Genomic DNA, 25,790 nt, shown 5'->3' with positions numbered 1-25,790 from the left:
TAAAAGCCGCTTATACTAAGCTAATGCTCGAATTAACTGCAATGGGTAAAGCGAACAGTCGTAAACAAACGCTCACACCTGAGCCATCAACCGCTGTCGAAATTCCCCAACTCGTTGAGACGAAGAGACATGAAGAACAAATCGAAGAGTGCCCGCCTTCTAAGAAGCGCGCTTTAACGCAACCGCGAACCACGAAGGACGTTATGGACGCCATGAGCGAGAATATGAGGCTAATGCACGAGAGCATGGTGCGAATGAACGAGAAAATGGACATATTTAGCTCACGAGTACAGAAAATGGAAATGTATCTAAACAATACGGTAGTACCGGCAATGGCAAGGATGAGTTCACAACACATCGGTGCGCAAGGCCCACCTCGCGATGGTCTCACTGCAAGCGAAGGAGGTTACAACGGCCAACATGACAGTGCCGAATAAGACACGCAGTCTCCGCGTCTGGCAATGGAACTGCAGGGGGATCGCCTCAAAAAGGCGGTCCTCCTGCAGATGGTCAAATCAGAAACCGAGAAACCACACGTCATCATGCTACAAGAAACACTCACAACCGAACTGGCCATTACGGGATATACGGCCGAAGCCCACAGAAAAGAGCAGGGCAGAGGCGTCGCTTTACTGATTGGAAAGAAGATCCCGTACATTCGGCATGAGATCCGCCACACAGCCTGCTATCTAGAACACCTCACAATTGAGATCATACCGAACGACCACGTAGGGAACAAGCAAAGCATCTTCCTCACAAATCTGTACAGCAGCCCTAAGGATACGAGGCAAGGGTTTAGAGGCATTCTGGCCAAGATTGCGCACATCGCCAAAGACAGTCCGTTGATTATAGGTGGAGATTTTAACGCCCCACACCAGGCTTGGGGTTACGCGTATCCCCCTAGCAAGGGAAATCGTCTTCTCACGACAGCCTCCGATCTCGACTTCACGCTGATCACAGACCCGGAGACCCCAACCAGATGTGGCACTTCCACATGTCGAGACACTACACCGGACCTTACTTTTGTCCGGGGCCTACAAAAATGTGCCTGGCACAACTTAGGAATAGACCTCGGGAGTGACCACTATATTCTCCGAATTGATGCAGAGATACCGGGAAAGAGGCAAAGGGAATACAAACTTATCGATTGGGACAAATTTCGTGCAATACGGGCGCAGCCATCCAACTCATCAGGAGCAACCACAAAGCACACGATAACGAGCTGGACCGAGCAACTCAAAGCAGACATCGCAGCCTCGGAACGGACAATTACAACGAACGTTAAGGTAGAGAGGATGGACAGTCGGCTAGCGAATCTTCTCGAAGCCAAACATTTCATTCTAGCCAGGTGGAAGGGTCAACGTCTTAACAGAAGACTACGAAGGAAACTTGCCGAACTCAACAAGACAATTGAACAATACTGCATGGTTCTCTCCCGACAACAATGGGATGAAGTCTGTAACTCCCTCAATGGGCAAAGACACAGAGGAAGTGTGTGGGGACTAATAAAACACCTCCTCGACGAACACGGAGCAAAGTCCAAAACTATGCAACGGATCAGGCTAAGTAAATTAGTACATCGCGAGAAGCAAATCAGTACCGCCGAAGCCCTTCTGGATGACCTTGCCAAACGATACTTACCGCCATTCTCAAAGCCATATCTGACCACAATCTCGGAACACGCTTCTACCACTACGTCAAGGCGTTTCTGCAGGATCGAACGGCCACTATCCGGATAGGCGAACACGTCTCGGAGAGCTTTAATCTGGGCGATAGGGGAACACCACAAGGCTCAGTGCTTTCACCATTCTTATTTAACTTGGCGATGACAAAGCTTTCTCGCGCATTGGGTGAAATTGCTGATGTGGAGCACACCATATACGCAGACGATGTTACCATCTGGAGCACCGGTGGCAGCGATGCCGAATTAGAAGCGCGCATGCAAGAAGCCATCACGGTTACCGAGGTCCATCTTGCCCCAATGGGACTTCGCTGCTCTTCTAGAAAATCCGAGCTACTCATCTACCACCCCCCAAGACCAGGCCGCCCGTCCAACGACTGGCGCCGACACCACACACCATGCATAGAGTTACACGACAGGGATGGAAATCGCATACCCACGGTCGATAAAATACGAATTCTAGGACTAATCATCCAAAGCAACGGGTCCAACTGGACGATGCTTGACAGCATCACGATCAAGATTGCAAACGCGATCCGGATGTTTCGGCGCATCGTGAATAGGCACAGGGGACTGAGCGAGGACAACGCTATTCAAATGGTCCATGCTTTTGTACTCTGTCACATCACATACGTGGCTGCAATCCTCAACTGGAAAAAGGAACATCAGAGAAGGCTTGAAGTACACATACGCCGAGCTTTCAAGACAGCGTTGGGGCTCCCCGATAATGCCTCCACTGAACTACTCTTACAGCTAGGAGTGCACAATACCCTTGCCGAAATCATCGAGGCACAGCACATGGCACAGATGTGCACCAAGCACCAAAGCCGGCAGAGAGATTCTCGTTAAGCTCGGCCTGAACACCATAGTAGAAAAGGACAACGTCCTGCAGTTACCTAACGTCGTGCGAGAAGCAATCAAAGTGTCCCCCTTCCCAAGAAACGTTCACCCGATCCACAATCAAGGAAGAAGGCTCGCCCGAGCCAAAGCCCACGCTGCGGACGCGGCACAGTTCCGCGACCAGACAGCTTTTGTGGATGCAGCGTACATACCGGGAAAGCATGCCTACTTGGTAGCAGTAGTCGACGGACACGGGCGTACGCGCAACGCACTCACACTTTACACCAAGAAGCCAGAGGTAGCTGAACAAGCAGCGATAGCACTAGCTCTAAAAGACTCGGACTTCACAACTATATACAGCGACTCTAGAGCAGCCACTCGAGCTTTCGCCAAGGGCGGGATAGACAAGACGACGCTACGGATCTTAGGCGGAAGTAACATCACCGATCACTCCATCGTATGGTTCCCGGCACACATGGGCAGCTTAGGGGGCGGCCTGCGGAATCTTAATGAGATCGCACACGAGGCGGCGCGAGGACTCATCGACCGCGTCCCTCCGGTTTCCCCTGCTACTCCACATATCGAGTACAGAGATCAATTGTTCACATACAACGAGCTCACTAAGCACTTTTATCTAGGCAGACGAGCATTTCCCCTCCCGGATAAGAAATTAACCCGCAGCCAATCAGTCACGTTACGCTTGCTCCAAACGAACTCATACCCCAACCCCTGGCGCATGAAGCACATCGCCCCAGACTACGACGGACAACATGTGTGTGAACGGTGCAGTGACCGTGTAGCCTTGAATCCTATGCTGTGTGGTTGTGCATCGAGCGACGCCTACGCCAAGAACAAGGAACGTTGGGGCAAAGTTTTAAAAAGTGCTTCACTACATGATCAGCTTCGGGTTGTCCAGGAGGCCCGCGCGGCGGCGGAGGGCTTCGGGCTCTCTGTTCCGACGTGGGAGCTGCCCTCTACACCTGGCGCCTAGCCGAGTGTCCTCCAGGACCCCTACTGTGGGAAATAAAGTTTTGCCAAACCAAACCATTCCGCTTCTCGAGTTCTGCAACGGCAAGCTAATCGTTCTGCCATTCGGAATGTCCTGCTCTACCGTGGCAACTACCTGATTGAAGGGCGGAAATAGCTCCTCGTTATTCATCGGCACATGCGCTCAGAAATATGTGCCAATTTTTACGACAACCCGAAGTGGGCCCATATATATTGAAAACATACGCCTGGTTGCATCTTTGGTATTACTGGAGAGGCATGCAGCACTTTGTGCGCCCCTACGTACGTTCTTTCTCAGCCTGCCAGGGCTGGAAGGCACCACTTCGCCTTACGACACCGACTCTGCAACCTCTCTCGAGCCTTTCTCGCCCATTTGACTGCGTTAGGATTTATCTTACGGTCCCCTTCCGACGACTCCGGCGAGGCATCGTTATGTCACCGCAGCCATGGACTCTTTCAGTCGGCATTTAGCATCCGCCTCAGCTGGTTATGTTGCGACCCTCCGTCACCTCATCTTTCGCATAGGGCACCTTTAGAGCTGCTGAGTGACCGCGGCTGTGTCTTCCTTTCTGATGTCGTCGAAGTAGTTTTAAGGAGTGCAGCGTATTCATTATAGAGATTCGCTTTACCCCCCTCAGACGAACGGATTAGTTGAACGCTTTAATCGTACCCTGTCTGATACGCTTGCTATGTATGTAGACCACCACCATTCTAATTGGGACAACATTCTTCAATTTGTGACCTACCCGTACAATACCGCTGCTAAAAGCTACCCCAGGGTTCTCCCCCTTCTTTTTTCTCTACGGATGGAATGTCCCTACCTGCCCTATAGACACGATTCTCCCCTACCACCTGGACTTGTCAGAATTGACGCCACTTTCCCAGGCTGTTAGGTATGCCGAAGAATGGCGCCACTTGTGACCTGCATCGACGACAGAGGCACAAGTCAGCCGTGAAAGCTCCATTACAGCTCCTTCCTACCCAAGAGACTGCCTAGTATGGCTCCCAGTCACATCTTCCACGCTCCGCCTGTCCATGAAATGTTTTTCCCGGTATAGTGGTCCCAACGACATCCTTCAGCAGGCTTCCCCCGCCAATTACCTCATCGAACGAGTCGCCTCCTTATCGGATCTGTGTCGCCGTGACCGGGAAATCTTGCGCGTCGACCGTTTGAAGGTTTATTATGGCCCCAACGTTAACTGTTCGCTTTGAGCTGCCGGGATGCTTCATCCTTCCCCGTAGGGTGATTGAAGTAATGCCCACTAGCACGAACCTCGGGCAAGGCTTTGGAGAAGACGAAGCGGAGCTTTGTTCCTAGTCGAGAGACTTGGCTTTTGGGCTGTTGCTCTATCTCTCTCGACGTCTTCAGGTCGTTGCATGTAACATTACCTCTCCGGTGCATTGTCGCGTGAAATTGGAACTGCATAGATTCCTAACAACAGAACAAAAAAGTAAACACCACATGCCAGGTGGTCTCTCAAACAAGCATCCCTCACAAGGACGACTCTTTCATGTTTGAAGATTTCCTCATATGAAAACCTTCGTGCGATTACTTAGGCTGTGAGAGCCACTCTACTGAATGACGTCTCGAGAACCGATGCCATGGATACGATGAGCGGGATTGATGGGGTCCTTGGCGGCGCACTGTTCCACGTGAAAGTTTTAGTTCACGCTACGGTTTTTTGAGGTATAGTCAACATGTCACCTTGAACTTTTATTGGAGCCAGAGTAACGGTGTTGGCGGGAAGTTGTGGCAGCACTGAAGTTTACCGGACGAGCGACCACTGTGCATGAACTAGGCCTTCTCGACACCATATCTAGCTATCTTATACTTCTTTCCCGTTTCAATAAAAGTTTATCTGCTTTCGCGAAAACATATGCATTGGATTTACTCAAGACTACTGTCGCAATATTGAGGGGCGTTCACGCTCACATGAAGGCAGAGAACGTATCGGCTTCTTGCACGATGATTTTATGCTGTGTTTGTAAACGTAAGACAAACGCCATTTCGAATCACATTTGTGAGAACAGTTTCCACCCTTTTTCAAAACGAGATTAACTTGCATGCAAATTATTTACTGCGTTAAGTCGTTGTGTTCCTTTTGGATTCCATTCTATGATGACAGTCAAACTCAGTATTCAGATAGCTGAGACGGGCGCACTCGGTGTAATGCGAGGTATTTGTCAAATCTCCACTGGATACGCCCCTCGATTACCGCTGTTCTTTTGCCCAAGCTGTGAGACTACTAAATCTAAGTTCTCCTTCTTGAATGGAAAAGAGGACCGAACGAAGACGCTCCAAGGTCTTAAAGCAAAGTCTTAATAGCATGCAAACAATCAGATATCGCTGTTTTAGCTCAAACCGTTTATTGAACGCCCTGTTGTAACCACCAATACGTATCCGGTCCGTACTTGAACAGGTGATTTTGCGCCCCCTCCTGATCATCACATTCATCCTTATCAGAGCTGTTGATATCAGTTACTTGCAATTAGTTACATATTTCAGGACGTTTTCTTTATTTTATCACCTGTAATCAGTCAAAAAGGCAAGAGGGCTGCAGCGTCCGTGACAAAAGCATTGCGCGAAAATGTTCGGCCCCACGACGGTGCACATGGCTATCTACGTGCTGCACTCCACGTCATTCTTGTTGTAGTCGGTGCCATATTTATGAATGCGCCTTGCATTAACTCGTGCCAGACCTGATGCATTGCAAAATAAAAATTTTTCTTCATTTTCAACCTTTCTTGGGGGCAATAGTGTTTTAAATATACTCGAAAATAAATATTTTAAATAGAGTATATTTTAGACAAAAACAATACCTCCATACTGGATATTCTGCACTGAACTAGAGGGAATGTTTTGGTCTCCTGGCTTCATCATAATAGTTAGGTGCTTTCAACTGCGCTCGGACGCTCTTGTGGGCAGTATTTTGAAAGCATCTGTTATCATGAAGGAAAATGTCCCAGAGTCGCTCCGGTCAACTACTCGCCTGATAATTGGTCCTGCTGTGCTATGCATTCTCACCAGAAGCTGCGTTTGATCTTCCGAAGAAAAATACTAGACACTATTTTTGCAGATTTGTAGTGGCCTTACCTGCAGCCAATTTTCACACAGCCAGCAACGAAGCGCACCGCATCTTAGAGCACGTAGAAACTGACATCAATCATAGCATAACTACATACGGGTGCGCAAGGTGTTACTGTGGCATGTACCACCGCCCTATTTTATCGCGCTTACAACGAGACAGCATGCAGATTAGCGGCTGATGTCTGCACGAGAAAATGTTATACAATCAGCAACGACTACTTTTAAAAGCAACGCCTGTATTACAACCTGCATAAACATTTCGAGCAAGCCGCTCCTCTCCAATAAACGACCCCGCCGCGTTGGCGCAGTTGTTAGGGAGGTAGACTTCTCCACCCAAGGATGGGAGATCGAATCGCGGCCTTGGCTCCCGCTTTTCAATGGAAGCGGAAAGCAATGCATTCGTCGAAATTTCCGTATCCGTCCACTACGGCGTCTCCTTGTAGACTGGGTCCCTTTGGAACGTTGAACTCCTAAAACAATACCTTGCAGGAAAGCAACTCATGTTTCGGAATAACGTGTCGTTGTCCTGACGCATTATCTGCTGAAGCACCTGCCTAGGTAATTAGTAAGAAGCAGCAATACTTTACGGAAGCGTGATCATAAAGAGAACATTTTGCTGGAAAATGCAAAGCTACTCTCGCCGTTAAAAGGTGAAGTTGTCGATTTCAAAGTTCTCCTCCCCCCCCCCCCCCCAAAAAAAAAAAAAATGTTTTTTTCACAAACTTCGTCGTTGCGAACTTTCGTGTGGTTTGAGACTGTAAACAAAATAATACAAACCTTGAATACATTTCCACTATACAGCCACTGGCGTTCTCTAGACTGCATTGTGTACTTTGTGTACTTTGTGTACTTTGTGTACCAGTGCGTTGGAAGCAGTAGCGAGGCCGGTTCTGCAGCAGCCAAGAGAATCGATGTTTCTACATATCTCTGGACCAATGAAAAGCGAGCTACGTACTACAGAGGACAAACGTTCACAGGACGCGTAATCAGGAATCGAAGCCAGTAGCTCTGCCATCTGGTCTCCGCAGACCAGACTTAACGGTCTCAGAGCTTCGACATCAGCTAGCAAAATCAAGATGTGGCTAAAGAATGTGGCGCTTGTACGCCAGATTTGCTTCTTCTTGTGTCCTGGATGTAGTATTAAACATCGTGGAAATATAACAGCCGTTAGTAAAAACCTGCTCATTCAGGTTATGCTTAAGGCGCTATCCTCATCATATTTCGAAACTGCGGACCCTTTTGTGCACTTGAACCCTGTGGGTTGTGCTACCTACTACTTTTATTTCACAGTGTCTCTTATTTCTATTACCGTGTGTATTTGATGCAATTCCTTGGTGATAACGTAAATATTGATTACATCGATACTTTGTACTTTTACCAGAACAAATAAACAAACAAGCCGTCGAACAATCCCATCGATTTTAAGAGCTTGCTCACTTCATAATCACAGTAAAATGTAGGTGAAAATACCTTCGCTATACCCGCTCCCCGAAAGTCGTTAAAGCGATGTTTATCCATGTATAGCAAAATATTAAGCATTTGTTGCGCTATCCCCAGCATTGGTAAATAGTATTTACCTGAACAATTTAGCATTTTCTAGTTAGCGATTGTAGAAAAACTAACATTGACTACATAAGACATATAAACCAAATGAGGCAAGTCAATAACAGTTTTAGGGAGGAAGAAAAATTGCATCGTATAATTATTCAAAAAGTCCCCGCAGGAGAGCGTGCTTGCAAAAAAGTTATACCTGAATACATTTTATTGTTTATACGGTTTTCAGTGAGGTGTGCCCAGCAAACTATCTATGTTATAGACGCAACTCTAAATGCGTAGATATGCTAATATTCATCTCTTTTTAAAGCCTCTCAGACGTAAATTTTTCTCCAGGTGCCGCAGGATTCCTTGTAGTTTCCTTTGCAGCACTGGTAAACCAAATGCATGTACTGAAAGAAGAGAAAATAGGCTTTCTGTGATGAATTTAAGCCATTATTTCTTAGACATGACCGAAAACGCGACACACACAAAAAACACCTCCAGATCTGGGCCGAAAGAAAAAAATTTATCCACGGAAAGCCCGGAAAACAGGGGCGACAAACGAAAACAGCCGATTGAAGAACCCCGCTGTTGTCAGTGCAGCCCCATCTTGAGCTGGCTGCTTCGCTGCATAAAACAACAAAAATAACCATCATCATTCTATTATTGGCAATATTATTGGTATTGTTATTAATATATATAAAGTACAATTCGCTACAAATGGGAAGCCAAATACAGAAAGCCAAATACACTGTAAATAAAGGCGCTGTTATGAGCTGTACTGCAGTTGTTACTCCGTAATCTTTAGTAAGGCGATAGTAAACGTAGGGCGTTGCAGGTCACAGTGCGAGCCGGACGCCATGCAGGCGGGGAGGCACTTCTAAAAAGCATGCTTCCAGTAGGATACAGCTATAATTGAACATTGTACACAATCTTCGTCCGGTGCAGGTTAGCATTCAGAGAATATTGCTGTACACTTAACATTTGAATTCAGCATCTTTTGTCGTATCTACTTTCGCGGTTATGGGCACCGATAAGTAGTTTAGTTCTTTTTTGCACGTTACCGGGTATTCAGGTTAAGAAGTATACTACCAAGCAGTCTTAAAACGCAAGAATGCAAAAATGCATTGGTCTTTTGAGCAATGAATATACATTTGTGAGAACAGTCTCCACCCTTTTTCAAAACAAGTATAACTTACATGCAAATTATTTGCTGCGTTATGTCGCTGTGTCTCCTTTTGAACTGCACTCTTTGATGAGTGCCAAACTCGGTATTAAGAAAACTGAGACTATCCTGTTGAGGTATTTATCAATTCTTTGCTGGATACGCACTGCATTGCTTCTGTTCTGCTCATGCTGCTAGACGAAAATCTAAGTTCTATTTCTTTTTTTTTTGCAGGCAAGCATGACCGAAAGAAGATGCTGCAAGGTGTTAACGCGACGCCTGAACAGCATGCAAACCAGCAGATATCCTTGTTTTCGCTCAAAACTTTTGTCAACGCCGTTTCGCGATCACCGATAGTTATCTTGATTTTGCGCCCTCTCCTGATCATTACCGTCAGCTTGACCCGGCACAGGTGCAGGGCATATATCTCTTCCACATCCATCCAGCTAACCTCTTCCTGCGTCAACTGCTTTCATAAAATTGCGGTAGACTTCTATAACCTCATTCACTCACCTTACCTTTTGCCGCGAATGATAAGCTTACGTCCATTTAAATACAGTTTCTTACCGTTAGCGGCCAACTGTTTTCTTGCCTTCCCACTAGGTATTGCACAGCCCATGTCGATTTCTTTTTCTTTGTTTTGATTGTCAATAAATGCAGATTTTCTCCTGACCGCTTCCAGTCCCAACGTTACACCTATGATTTCCCCTTCCATAGCTCTCTACATTTCATCAAATTAGGTTGGATCTTTTTTGTTAGCCTCCATGTCACTGACCCATATGGAAGTACCGGTAAGATACAGCTCTTGTGTACTTTTCTCTTGAGCGGTAATTATAGCCTGCCATTCATGGCCTGTGGCTACTTGCCGTACGCACTATGCCTTATCTCATTCATCTAACTCGTTCTCTTTCGTGCTGTGGTCTTCGGCCATTGCAGACATATTCCTTTGCTGCTTCCAGTCACTCTATAGCTATTGAAACAGCCGTTAATTCCAGAGGCTACTGAGCATTGTTCTTAGGCATAACAATGTAACCACGACCTTATAACTACACGAATCTAACACCTCATTCTCCACTCCCATTGTCTCAGCTACATTCCAGACGTGGCGCATTCTGGTAAAGGTTGTGCGATGTTTTAAAGGCGTCGTTTTCCACTTGTTAGGAAAACGTACGTTAGAGTCACACTCACTGCTGCCGATAGGCTGGAATCTAACCATGGCCGGATTCGACCAGCTTGCAATGCACTACAACTGAAGAACTCCCTTTTGGGTGTGCACCCACATTTCCGCAAGCAGCCTGAAGCCCCGGGACACCTTCTGTCCACATGCCACAGCCCACTCCCAGTTTCCTATTAACCTTTCCGGTGTGGTTAGTAATCCTCGAGGAATCACATACTGACTGCTCCTATACTAATTGTAATTAAAAGGAAACGTAGCGCAAAGAAGACAAGGGCAAAAAAGAAGGAAACACACACGAGCGCTAGTCTAAGTGTTGCAGCAATAAAAGGAAACCAGTGGTTCTGCCGTACGTGCACCGTTTTTCACATGGCTTGCGGAATGTCGCCAATCGGTATGATGTAGGCACAGTAATGTCAGCCCCCACGAAATTATCAGGTGTGTGTGCCTTGGTAAGAAGAAAGGCAGATGCGTTAAAAAGTGAGCATCGCTGCTATGTTAACCATAAATCTAGGTTTGTACAGTGCAGAACGCAGGTAATTTACAAAATTCCTCTTTCTTGTGAAAAATACTACATAGAGCAGACTGGCCGTTGTTTGAATATCCGGCTCTTCGAACATAGAAATTCTTTAACCCCTATATCACAAGACAATTTGCCTAAACATTGCACGAAGTGTAAATGCCGCCCCATTTTCGATAAAACTATCGTTGTTGGCACATCGCGCAATCAACGTACACTAGAAATTATAGAGGCATATCATATCATGAAAGGAGGGGATAAGTGTGTTAGCGAAGCTTCCATTAACTTAACAAAAGTAGAGATTACATACCTTGAATCAGTGTCCAAGTAGTTTTTTCACGTGTATTTTTTTTGTGTATCTTTGCAGACTTGCCTTTTTCCACATTTTTGTCAATTTTGTCAATTTCACCCCTTTATTACATGTATTTGATAATTTTTGTACCCTATATATTCTGTCAGCTTTTCTAATAAAAAATCAGTTGTGAGTAAGCGCTCGTGTGTGTTTCCTTCTTTTTTGTCCTTGTCTTCTTTGCGCTACGTTTCCTAAAATGCGAATGCACCAACTCGCCCAATTTAGCATTCTTGTGTAATTAAAAGGGATGGGAGTGTTCAGTTTATATTTCTTTGATACTTTTAGGGCCTGGTTTCAATCTTTAATACAGAATGGAGTTGTCGGCTCTTTCTAACGAAATTGTTTTTCCAAGATATAATTGCTTATGTTTTTGCTCCCCTATAAAATGTATTCTGGTGCGTTCAAATGACACTTCGACTTGAGTGTGGCCCTTTTTTCCACTACGAAACTTCGATTCATCAAAGCATTAAGCTTTATATTAATTTGTCACTGCAGATGGAAATGTAACCAGCAGAGTGTAATGAAATTAAGTGATGACCCTGTCAGGCAAAAAAAAAATTAACAGGGGCGTAATTCAACTTAAGGCAATTAAGAAGCCCAAAAGCAGTGCTTGACCCCGTTTGCCATGATTTAGATTGATGGTTAAAAGTTGAAAGACGGCCAGTTAGTTTTGCAAAGTGATAAAATGTTTGGTTTGTTTGAGGTTTTGTTAAGGAAGGCCACAGTATCTCTCTCTCCTATTGCAGGACATCTACAGCTGCAATTAAAGTCAAGGAATGGAGGTTCATATTTCGTTGGTTCGAGTCACTATCGCAAACAAGCTTCAAAGTCGACTAGCACATGCATACTAACTGAGAAGTGAAATGGTATGACACCACCCTAAGAAGCTGTTCAGCGAGTGCTAACGTCATAATTTTGACACGAAATCGCGCCGTATTTTTGTTCGCTTGCTGACCACGTATTCTCCACATGCAACGCTTGAGCAAAGAGAGGTTTTCACCCTCAAATGCTCTCAACTTGCACTGACAGATGCTCAGGTCTCTCGCCTGGTGGCTGCGTGGTCAGGGCACTCGACAACTGTCACTGACGACCCGAGTTTCATCTCGGCGTTACGGCAACATTTCGATGGACGCGAAACGCTATGCGCCCCCGTACAGTGCTACGCCAGTGACCGCTAAAGAATCGCTGATGGACGAAATTATCCGCCGCCGTCCAAGCGTACGTCACAGCTAGAGGCGCTTCAAGACGGTCAACCACATAAAAGGATCTAAAAAATCCCAGGTTCCAGGGTTGTCTAATGGTCTCAATTAACCAGGAGGCCCCTATTATTAGCGCGGGACGTTTCGGGATGTTAAATCTTTGTAGCTTATGATAACATACCCTACTTTTTTCCTAACTGAAGTGTCATGACATTGACTGCTTGATCGAAAGGATATTGTGATACGTGGTCCGGATTTTGCGGCAGCAAGAAAAATGCTGCGGAAAGCTTGAGTTGGATTGTTTCTTTAGTAATCCTCGTGCTTAGTTTGAAGTCAGTTTTCTCACTGCTCCGAATTAACCTACCTAACCGAGTAACTGCTACCTAAGCGGGCGTATATAAAAGGAACAGACAGAGCTCACTAGCATAAGACGAGGAGGTGGAGACACCTGGTCCACAAAGGCATGCACGGTAATGCGGACGATGCATCGATATACACAGCTACGTTAAAAAAGATGCACATGTCTCAGCATACCCCTGCTTTCCTTATGCAACTGAATTTATATCTTGGTCAATAAGCGGCTATCTGAAGAGTGCGTTTCAGGATTAAATACCTCTTACGGGTTTATCTGAACGAATAAATTTGCATCCAGTGCACTTTATTGTCTTTTTGTATTTGAACTCAAAGTTACTACTGTTAGCCTAACCAGAAGTTCAAGATAGACAACATGTCGTAGTCCAATAGAACGAATGAGAGCCGTTGCAAGGCTATGACCTCGTCGGCAGTATTTCAAGCAATGTCTTCAGCCGAGGAGCGGACCCTGTGCAGTCGACGTCCGGCATCGTTTCGTAAACATTGGTCGACAGGGTCATGACATCACGGCTACATTACAAACGCGGGAATTTCAAACACCTCCCGGCGCTCACGTTAAACGTGTTGTGACAGGCGGAACGGAATTAAGACAGTAATGTCCTGTACCGTACATTCCTGGATATTCACTCAGGCACGGTCCTTCAATATTGTTATCTACCAATCTAGGCTGCACTCTCCTTAAGGCGCGCATAAAACCTTGTGCTCGCCGCAATGAGCCACTCACGTCGTAAGACATTACATTGCTCCTTTTTTGTGCCATTCTTTCATGATTCTTTTTGTGAATCCCAGCGTCTCTCGGTGCGCACAACATGGCATTCCCGAGTCATCTAACTCGTGGTCAGGTCTTTCCTCCAAACCGTTTAGGTATCCACACGGACGCATTGATAGGGCGTCCAAAACTTTATTTGCCTCTTCCTGTCTAGGGACGTTACCCCCATTAGACCACTACTATGCCTGGTGAAGTCACCTCACTCCGGGCAACGACCGAGCTTTGTGAGCAGCAGCACATATTTTTCCGGATGAGACTTCTACGCTACCAATATAAACAGCTAGCCGTGACGTATAAGATATTCCCAGCAGGATATCTAGTGGCGGAATCTGTCCAGAAATTTATTATTGTGCCCATGAATACAGGCAGGCTGGACAGAGTCAGCGCAGTTAATCTTCCTGCCTTACTCAGTGCATGAGGGTTGGATACAAAATAAGCATTGAACGAAAGGCAGATCACCATTATTGAACCTAAGTTTAGAGCTGTAGAATATTTAGCGCTAGCGACAAATTCAAAGCCCCCCTTGGCAGTAATTCTTTGATTTACATGAGAGTAGGCCAGTATAAAATTACTATGCTGTTGCCATCATTATAAAAGGCCTGATTAAATCATTTCTACAGTAGAAGCCTGTCTCCCATCAATTAACTCGGTCCGTTGCAGCTGCGTTTAGATCATCCTCACAAACTTGCAAATCTCACCCGTCTACTCAAGATTTTGCGCCTTCAGCAAGGTGTGCCTTCTAGTCGGCCACAACCGGTGCAATACCTTGGCATATACGCTCTTCATATGCACATTGTTTTCTTTCATTCGACTAGAATGCAATTGACTCGTGTTCCTTCCCAATACTGTCGCTTCCTGCCTCTAACGTTAAGCTGTCATCTTCCTTTCTGCATTTGCCTATATGTGATATCCCCAATTTAATTTGATTTTTTCGTTTGCTCCCACATTTCTGCCCCATACGTGATCGTTCCTGCCCTAAGTGATCTCGTATTCCCTGACCACGTCAACTGCCCCTGTGCCTAGCTATTCTGCCTAAACTTTCAAGGCTGATGGTCGTTAATTTAGTTTCCTGCATACGGAATTAAAGCTACTTTGTAGATTTTCCCGTTCAGGTCACTAATCGTCCTTGCAATTCATAACCTCAAATTATTTAACACGGCAGTGCAATTAAGGAATCACAGATTTAAAAAAGGCATTCTTTAATGAATTTAACCATAACTACTCGCAATTCACGTCTCCAAACTCATTTCGGAACAAAGCTCAAAGCGATACTGGGGAGATCGTGCGTGCCTTTCTAACACCTTTAATTTCTGGGATATGAAGGACTAATGTTGCTGTGCAGCCATGAAAGAAACTTTTGCAGTACTTCCAGATACCGCATTGATGTGTACCGATTCCGCAATGCCTGCATGTCTGGCGTGTTTTCAATCAAGTCAAGGGGTTTCTCGTAATCTGTGAAGGTTGCGTCAGGTGGTTATAAGTACCGCATGACCTAATGTGGAGTAGGCTTTACAAAAGCCTTCCTTGTCCTCTGCCGGTTTTTAGCTGATAGTTTTTCTTATAAAATTAGTGATCATCTTAGTAAATACCCCCTAGGCAAGCCGATCGCTCTGTCATCATTCAAAAGGTCAAGATTTGTTGGGCGTGCATTATAAAGGGGTGCCACCAGTAAAAATTTTGAAAGAAATAATCATGAAAATATTGAACACAATCGTGCAACCTCCTGAACTTTCTTTTATATGTCATCTCGGTTAAATAAAATGTCAGTGTTCAGAGTGAAACGTTTTTGATTAAAGCAAACACGTTGTTTGCACAAACATGAGCGCCTCCCGAGCGAGGTTTGTGCATATATTGACCGGTACAATGGTTTCAATGTGTAGAAAAATACGCTTTTCTCCTTTTCAAGGATTAATATAGGATTACCGTTCTTAAAAGATTCCGGCACGCTATAGATGTCACGGGGCGGTGACTCCACTGGTTGGCCAGTTTGTTCAACAGGATTGATTTCCTTTACTGGATATCCCTGCTCGACACTGGGACTCTATTACAGAAGAAACAAAAAAAAAAAAACGTTCGCAGACGCGCACACAAGAGTGCCCAAACTTACACAGCAGAAACGCGCTTCGTGCCGCAATATTCAAACTACATCAAATGTGACTAGCGGCTATGATGGCGGTCCGCACTGTGCACTAATACATGACACAGCTCTCTCGGCGCTCGTCTTCATAAGGCAATCTTTCCATTAGGCATTCCGAGTAGCGAAGGGAAATACGACGTTCTACGCAGATGAAGCGTTTGGAAGCGATGGACGTTTAAATCAACATTTGCGGATTTTAAACGCGTTACATTGTATCCACGGTAATGCGGATATTTTTTAGGGCGTAATAACCGAGTTTATCAGCATGATTGCTGTATTAGCGGACATCCAAGAAATCATAAAAAGCTATATTTGTCTCCATGGGAGGAGGGCTTTGACGTACGAAGACATCGCACAGCACACGGGCGGCTTTGCTTTTCGCCTCATCTAAGAGCGGCCACCGCGGACGGGATTCCATCCCACATCCTTCGGAAGAGTAGTTGAATGCCATAACCAGTGCATTATACTACTGCATTTCGCAAGTTGCATTTCATTCACAAAGATAACGAAATATGTCCTAACGATTCGGCGCATCACATTGGGCCTGTGAAAGGCTACACTACAGTACTGAAAAATATATCTGAAAGAAAACCTAAACTCCACTATTAAATATATCTCGTGGTAGCGTTAATGGCTCCTTTTGAAAATTTTCGTTCGCAGAAATGCATTTCGGTGCCAACCCAAACACTAACCACTTTAACTGCGCCTGTCTTGTCTCGTACACATATTTTCGATTATTGTTTAGGTCACAGCACCAACGGCAGATTTTAACCCCACAGCGTAAGAGGCCCCGTCGTCGAGAAAATCGGGCATTGTTGGCGTTTGAGCGAAAAATCGCAATCAAGGCGTTGGAAGCTGACTGATTGTCGGGCACCAATTGGTTGCCTAGTCGTGTGACGACACGACATGTCATGACGTTGCCGAGATGGCAGGAGCTGCCAACTCCGCCTGCTCCTTATGATGGAGGGGATGAGTAGGGAATCGAACCATGCACCAGGACCCTTGGATCCCGAGTCAGACACGCTGCTGCCATGCAAGCATTTTGGTGCGGCTTGGAAACGCGGTTGCGTTGTTATCTATGTCCGGAGGGGTCTTTCAGCAAATGTGCCATCCACGAGTATGAGCGAGATAACAACAAGCAAAAATTAAGATATTAGTGATGAAGAGGTTACTTGTCTATATTAGAGATGTCATCACTGATATGAACAATATTGTAGATGAAGCCGATGAGTTTTATACTGACATATACAGCAACCGCAGGAAGCACGATAATAATGAAATGCACAGAGGTGAAAGCCAATGAGATATTCCGCAGTAACGAAGAGCGAGATGAAGAAACAATCTGGAGCTATGAAAAGGGAAAAAGCAGTGGGTCACGTAATACTCCAGCGAAAATTAACTCGCACTCTCGACATACTGCAACTCTGCTGACAAACGGCACGACTAATTTCTGCGATCCTACTCGCGGCTCTCGGAACTCCTTAGAGAGTGCGAATTATACCTCCGTTGACGGCACTGAGGCTGCTTGCAGCGACGACCGGTGCGCGTTTTCGACAGAGCAATCGCGCACAAATCACGGAAGGCCCTCTTACGTGCTGCTATGAGACATCTGCCTTCGAAGGTGCGAGGTCTCTGTAGACTTGACACGGATGTTCTCCTGTTCATTCCGGTGGTGCCTGCATGAAAATGCGGAAGCCGCGCTAATGTTGAATCATGACACCTAAATGTCTTTCGTGCGTGCTTGTCACATGCTTCACAAGTGAGTTTCCAGTCCATAATCGTTAAGAAACACTGTCCCTCTTCATCTGGAATTTTTTATATAGGGCTAGGGATTCTGCAACACAGAGACAGCCGAATCTCCGTAGCACATATTACAATTAGAGCGGGCGCTGCATTTGCTCAAATGCTCGCACAGTTGCGAGAGTTCGAATCGAATGAGCCCTCTTTTCTCCAACACTCTGAAACCTTCTCGGACCTTACCCCTGCATTTGTGAGCCAGGGCAACTGGTTCTAAATGCATGTGAAAGCATTATTGTTACAGTCCTAAACTTCCCTTCATCCGCAACCGTGTTGAGGACGATGGCTGAGCATTTCTTACATTTCTTCCATCTACACTCCGTGCTTCGCGCCGTTTTTTTCACTACGTCGTTGTGTGTCACGCTGTAAAACTGCAGTTACGAAGATAGTCTGGCCAAATCCTAGACATAATTGTATTGTTATTCTTCTGCTGCCAAGAGAGGTCTTCATTTCTCTAACTAAAGAACCATTGCATTCGTAGATAAAAGAGCCGTGCAAGACGCTGCAGCGAGGTTATTATAGGCAAAATCTAAATTATTACGGCAGCCTTTTCGCCATATTCTAAGCGAGACATGTTAACAGGCTCTCCTTCCACTAGCGGACCCACATCCTCGCACATGGATTAACCCTTTCAGCCGCGGTGGCATCGACTGACATGTCAACTGAATGTTTCTCCTAACAACTAAGTAAAAACAAAAAAGAAAACTTATTTATCTTTTGTAGCATAGTTTCTTCCTGATCCTTGCTGCTATCGACATCACTGTTCTCTCGTTAAAACTGCGCTACATGACAGAGAACAGACAGCAGGTAAGTCATGGTAGAAGTCGCCAGGATAAACCAAGTGCGCAGAAAGCTTAAGCCAATTTTTGTAAATATTTTACTAAATGCCTTTCTAAGCGGATATCCGCCACGTACGTAGGAATAAATGCGCACAAGTTTCACCGTTCTACTTTTTAGACATGTGCGATTGTGATACTCCCCGGGCTCAACGGTTGTCAATAGGACCAATGACTGACGCAAGAGAAGCTGTCTAGAAGAGCAGCCGCTCGAGTTTGCAGAACAGCCTGAGTCGCGATTTTGGTTTGCTGCTTACATCACAACTGCAGTTAGAGAAACGGATATCTTAGAGTCTTGACGGAAAGGAAATCTAAGCTTTCGCCATCGTCAAACGCGAATGTCGAGCCGGGATGTACTATTAAGAATCCTAGCGGACTGGAACCGGCGTGAATAAACAGTGAATATAAAATGAGTCCCGAGTATGAGCTCTGTCCGTGCAGTGCATGGGCGTCTCCAGTCAAGCAGTTGGGGCATGCTCACTGAGGCTTGCGAAGCGCACCATCCGAAGAATACAACGTGCTTGGCCAATTTGTCTCCAGAATCAGAATGTAATGCGCTCGTCAACGCGCTGTGATTTCCTACGCGTGGATATGGATGCGAAGCATTTTTTGTCGCCTGTGTACAAAAGAGCCATTGGTCAAAACACCCAACAACAGATTATTTACGCGTATGTAAACTTCTCAGTTTTCAACACGTTTTTGTGAAAGCAAATCAGCTTAATTGCGTCGTCAATGGGGAGCATTTCGATGCGATCAGCCCTACGCTGAGCGTCACTAATGCGCTTCATGAATCTAGCTAGAATAGGGCGATTCCAATGCTGCGGAAGGCTTTGTCGCTGTAATCTTCGAGGAAGGCCGCGCAAGTTTTGGATTAGCTTGACCCAACATATTATGGGCTGAAAGATTCACCTGTATACGAATTGCGCTAAGAAAGATTTTTTTTCATTCACTTCCTCGGTGTGAACTGCGGTAAACAAAGCCAATTCAGATTGTCGTTTACAGCCACTCGAGCCCCACTTCTCAATCGAAAATTGCTGGCACAGTGTACAATAAATGTTGGGGCACGAGAATGACACTTTGTTCGTAAAAAAACAAAGTACCAAACAGAAAAAATATGTAGCGAAAATAAAACATATAGTGCAAAAAGGGCTTAAAAACAAGCAGCTCTGCAAGCATTACAATTCTAGGTGTCAAGGGTAAGCTGTCCCCTCTCGCCTCCTTGCTGTATCTTCGATAACGCAGGATGAAATATTGTTCGAGTCATAAAGTAAATCCCCCCCCCCCCCCGTGTAGTGTACCACGTTAAAGGGGGCCATAGAAAGCAGCAGCAGAAGCAAATCGCTATAATGTCCTTCCGTAGATAGGCGCATGCCAGAGCCATTTTCATAAACGTGCCGTTAAGCAGTTGAAACAGCAAGTGTCGTCGTCTTGTACTCATTCGCATTATTCACGGGCACTGGCGCTCTGGCTTTCATGACTTCACCAAAAAATACCAGCCAACTATTAGTTGTTTCAACTTGGTTGTTGCTCTATACGTATATGAGCCTACTAAAAGAGATGATTGCGCGGTTTTTCTGCTTCATGAAATCGCCGAGCTGATCATGCTTAGAGCAGCGGTTAGAGGCTATTTCCCTATTTAAGTACCAAAAGAGTCGTGTCACTGCCATACAGCCTCACAATGTCGACGTGTCTGCGTAGCCTCGGAGAGTGAAAACCCAATCTTCTTGTCGCAGTTACGTTATGAGATGCTCGGTCGAAGCAATGGGGTTGCAAAAATTACTTTACAATGAAGGCGTGCGCTAATTTTCGCTAGGCTACCGTCCTCATCGCTGTCGGTGGGAAATAATTTCCATTGGCTTTCAGCATCAGTGATGTCATACGCCTCGCCTTAGGCGAAAATGTTACCTATGGTTTTAAGGAAAGCAAAATAAGTTAACTGCCCTTTGAAGAAGGACGGCAAAGAGCTGTAAAGTAGGGATGGATCTTGGGTACCTCTGTCGCGGAGGCGGCACGCTGCCTCTACGCACTGCAGGAACACGCGCGCAGATTACAATATATTTGCTAATACGTTCGATGGCCAGAGAGACGGAGTTTGAGGCATTCCTCGTTTCTGCTACCCCGCCAGTTACGCGACGGCAAACAGAAGTGACGAGATGTGACCAGTTAATGTTAAAGAGAAGTGGCAAAGAAGACATTGAATGATTTGCTAAGGCGGACACTGCGGAGTTTCACACAGAGGGATCCGCGCTCGCTATCGCATTCACCTCTTGTTGGAGTTAGAAGTACATTCTCGAAGTTTTTAAGGAAGTATTTAAGAGCAATGGCTACGACTTGTGGCCACGGTAACAGTGAGCGAGAATTTTTTCAAAATTCTCTGTTCCTTTCCCGATTCTTTCACTGAATAGCGGTGACTGTCGAGGCACTGCACACTACGGTGCTCGAGGGCTATAGAGGATCTCACTTCCCGGACACATTTACCAGCCTCATTCAAGGTGTGGAACCATCAAGAACATACAGTCTGAATGCGAAGTTATGCACTCCCGATAGTTTCGTGCTTCACTGCGAGTCATTTTTACGTAGCGTTCTGTTCGTCTGTTTGAGACAACATCTCCCACGGGAGCATCTCCTCCTGTTGCCGAACTGGCCCTTTCCGGTGTCCAGTTCGCTGTAGGCATCGCTTTGTTCGTTTATTTTTACCACTTTTCCTGCCCGCCATCAAGGATTAAAATAGACAGGAGTGGACTCAACATACGTATTAAACTAGACATCAGCGATGATATAGTGCCGTGGGCTTACGTCTAAATAGGACCTACAATCATAGCATCCAGGGGACGTTATATGCGACGGACTGGTCAATGTCTCCCCCCTTCCACACACACGTAGATATATGAATATATATATATATATATATATATATATATATATATATATATATATATATATATATATATATATATATATATATATATATATATATATATATATATATATATATATATATGAAGGAAGAAGCCAACAGTCGGCGAGGCCAAGGAAAGCGTTGGGGATGGTACTTCATGTCTTTTTTTTTTAATGTTTACTTGGATAATCACAGAAATTAGTAGTGTAATCTGTTTAGGGGAAAGATAATTAAACACAAAGTAGAAGAAAAAACAACGTGCCGACGGTGGGGACCGAACCCACGACCTCCGAATATCGCGTCCGGTGCTCTTCCAACTGAGCTACATCGGCCGCTGTCCCCCCTGCTACTTGCTTGGGTATTTATGTTGTCTATGTACGAACCTTGAGAGTGTTCACCAGCGCCACCCTCAGCCATAGCGGCGGACGTGGAACGTCCTATGTTACCGCCAGCGTCACGTAGAACGTGATCAAGAGCGAGGGCGAAAGCTGTGCTAGAACCCTCTTACGCTACCTATGGCTTCAAGACTGCCAGAACCGAGACCCCCGTAAGCTACAAGCAGATCAATTAAGGGGAAATGAGGGTGCTCGTTATAATACATGAAGGAAGAAGCCAACAGTCGGCGAGGCCAAGGAAAGCGTTGGGGATGGTACTTTATGTCTTTTTTTTTTTTAATGTTTACTTGGATAATCACAGAAATTAGTAGTGTAATCTGTTTAGGGGAAAGATAATTAAACACAAAGTAGAAGAAAAAACAACGTGCCGACGGTGGGGACCGAACCCACGACCTCCGAATATCGCGTCCGGTGCTCTTCCAACTGAGCTACATCGGCCGCTGTCCCCTCTGCTACTTGCTTGGGTATTTATGTTGTCTATGTACGAACCTTGAGAGTGTTCACCAGCGCCACCCTCAGCCATAGCGGCGGACGTGGAACGTCCTATGTTACCGCCAGCGTCACGTAGAACGTGATCAAGAGCGAGGGCGAAAGCTGTGCTAGAACCCTCTTACGTTACCTATGGCTTCAAGACTGCCAGAACCGAGACCCCCGTAAGCTACAAGCAGATCAATTAAGGGGAAATGAGGGTGCTCGTTATAATACATGAAGGAAGAAGCCAACAGTCGGCGAGGCCAAGGAAAGCGTTGGGGATGGTACTTTATGTCTTTTTTTTTAATGTTTACTTGGATAATCACAGAAATTAGTAGTGTAATCTGTTTAGGGGAAAGGTAATTAAACACAAAGTAGAAGAAAAAACAACGTGCCGACGGTGGGGACCGAACCCACGACCTCCGAATATCGCGTCCGGTGCTCTTCCAACTGAGCTACATCGGCCGCTGTCCCCCCTGCTACTTGCTTGGGTATTTATGTTGTCTATGTACGAACCTTGAGAGTGTTCACCAGCGCCACCCTCAGCCATAGCGGCGGACGTGGAACGTCCTATGTTACCGCCAGCGTCACGTAGAACGTGATCAAGAGCGAGGGCGAAAGCTGTGCTAGAACCCTCTTACGCTACCTATGGCTTCAAGACTGCCAGAACCGAGACCCCCGTAAGCTACAAGCAGATCAATTAAGGGGAAATGAGGGTGCTCGTTATAATACATGAAGGAAGAAGCCAACAGTCGGCGAGGCCAAGGAAAGCGTTGGGGATGGTACTTTATGTCTTTTTTTTTTTAATGTTTACTTGGATAATCACAGAAATTAGTAGTGTAATCTGTTTAGGGGAAAGATAATTAAACACAAAGTAGAAGAAAAAACAACGTGCCGACGGTGGGGACCGAACCCACGACCTCCGAATATCGCGTCCGGTGCTCTTCCAACTGAGCTACATCGGCCGCTGTCCCCCCTGCTACTTGCTTGGGTATTTATGTTGTCTATGTACGAACCTTGAGAGTGTTCACCAGCGCCACCCTCAGCCATAGCGGCGGACGTGGAACGTCCTATGTTACCGCCAGCGTCACGTAGAACGTGATCAAGAGCGAGGGCGAAAGCTGTGCTAGAACCCTCTTACGCTACCTATGGCTTCAAGACTGCCAGAACCGAGACCCCCGTAAGCTACAAGCAGATCAATTAAGGGGAAATGAGGGTGCTCGTTATAATACATGAAGGAAGAAGCCAACAGTCGGCGAGGCCAAGGAAAGCGTTGGGGATGGTACTTTATGTCTTTTTTTTTAATGTTTACTTGGATAATCACAGAAATTAGTAGTGTAATCTGTTTAGGGGAAAGATAATTAAACACAAAGTAGAAGAAAAAACAACGTGCCGACGGTGGGGACCGAACCCACGACCTCCGAATATATATATATATATATATATATATATATATATATATATATATATATATATATATATATATATATATATATATTGCGAGCCTTCCGTGAATGTTAATTTGTTCATTCCATGATCTTCCTTTTTCATTTGTACATACCATCATCATCGTCATCGGATTAAAACGCTAGACAAGGCATCGCTGGCCTTGCCGTCACGACCTTACCGTCTCAACCTAGCCTTCTTTCACAAGTGGTGGAGGTCAAATTCGATCCCCTTGCTGCCTTGAGCCCTGCCTCTCGCTGGAGCTACGTTCCGGTCGCCGTTTGGCAACTTCCACCATAATCATGTCCACCGAGAGCAACCCCGACCAGGCCGGACCCCATACCTCGGCTGCACCGAGCACCGACGCCTCCGACTCTGCCCCCACGTCAACGTGACCCGCCGCTGTTCGCTGGTCGTCGCGACGAAGACGTCGATGACTGGCTCGACACATATGAACGCTGCAGTGCCTATAACCGGTGGGACGATGCTTTAAAATTCCTCAAAGTTTCGTTCTATCTCATTGAGGTCGCCAGAAACTGGTTCATTAAGCGCGAACCCCACACTACTAACTGGACCACTTTCAAACAGCAGTTCCGACAATACTTCGCCGACCCGGCAGTTCGGACTGAGATCGCGAGAAAAAAGCTCGCTTCCCGCCTTCAAGGTCCTGATGAATCATATGCGTCTTACATAGAGGCTGTTCTTGCACTTTGTCGGCGCATTAGTCCCACCATGACAGAACCTGAACGTGTGCACCACGTCTTAAAAGGGATCAATTCTATGGCTTATCATACCTTAGTTGCCCAGAATCCTTCAAGTGTTGATTCAATTATAACGACCTGTCAACGCCTCGACCAGCTGCAGTCCTCTCGATTACAGCCCAGCTTCGCAACTGGTCCGACCTCTGCTGACCTTGATCTGCGGGCAATGATTCGAGCAATCATCCGCGAGGAGCTCCAAGCCCTCAATCCTTTTTGTCGACATGGGTGCGATCATTCCTCCGCACCTTCTAATGACGCCGTTCTCCGCAACATGATTAAAGAAGAGTTATCAACTATCAGCCACCCCATGACATCCGAACCTTCTGCAAACCGTCCAGCGCCGACCTACGCGCACGTCGCTGCATCCCCCCTTCTTTGGTTCCCCCGCCCCGACCGGCACCAACTTACAATCACGTCAATGCAATGGCGATGGCTCAACCTACACCACCCTATTATGCACCTTGGCGTCCCTCCCGACCAGTCTGCTATTACCGTGGTATTAGAGGACATATATCCCGCTTCTGTCATTGCCGCCTTCAGAACGAGCGCCGTGGTTACGACACCTTCGAAACTGACATGCCTTCAACCTCATATTATCAACGCCGGTCTGTTCAAAGCCCACCTCGACGATCCTCCCCACCTCCAGTATCTTCCTCTGAGCCTCGTGGGAACCATGTATCCCGACGCCGGTCCACATCCCCATACCGCCGCTCAGTTTCCCCTCTCCGCCCCGCAACCATTCTCCCTGTCCGCCATCCGGAAAACTAAGTGTTGCAGTTTCCGGAGGTCAAACTGCACTCTGCGAACTTACTAAAAGTCCTCCTGATCTCCCGAATAATGTGATTGCTGTTATCGCTGAAGGTTTACCGGTCGAAGCTTTGATTGATACAGGGGCTGCAATTTCTGTCATTCACGCTGATTTGTGCTACAGTTTGCGAAAAGTGACAACACCATATGATGGGCCTGAATTCCGTGGAGCCAATGACGTCCCTTTGCGCCCTTCAGCGAAGTGCACCGTACGAGTTGTTATCGACGGCATCCGCCATCATGTGCAGTTTGCTGTGCTCTCACCTTGTGCGCACCTGATGATTTTTGGATGGGATTTTTTGTCAACCGCTTCAGCGTTAATTTCTTGTGGTGACCGTGTTATCCATATGACAGACAGCGATTTTTCATATGACTTTTCTGAACGACATCATCCCCTCGTTGCCGCCGCTGATACTGTTTTGCCTCGTCAGTGCGAAAAACTGCTTACTGTTGTTTCTGACCACATCACTGAAGGGGACGTACTCATAGCACCATCATATAGTCATCTTGCACGCGGCATCGCTTTCCCGTCAAGTA

The 25,790-nt window shown here is 46.1% G+C and overlaps 1 protein-coding gene across 1 annotated transcript in view; it reads left to right on the top strand.

Moving 5' to 3' along the window:
- Positions 1-25,790, top strand: part of LOC146182890 (uncharacterized) — a 37,601-nt gene that overhangs the window by 1,352 nt on the left and 10,459 nt on the right. The window lies entirely within an intron of this gene.

This window comes from Amblyomma maculatum, chromosome 7 (assembly GCF_055883805.1).
Source record: "Amblyomma maculatum isolate TAMU_Amacu chromosome 7, ASM5588380v1, whole genome shotgun sequence".
NCBI classification, from domain to species: domain Eukaryota; kingdom Metazoa; phylum Arthropoda; class Arachnida; order Ixodida; family Ixodidae; genus Amblyomma; species Amblyomma maculatum.
Note: the sequence above shows the minus strand (reverse complement) of the source record. Positions and strands in the feature narration are given on the sequence as shown.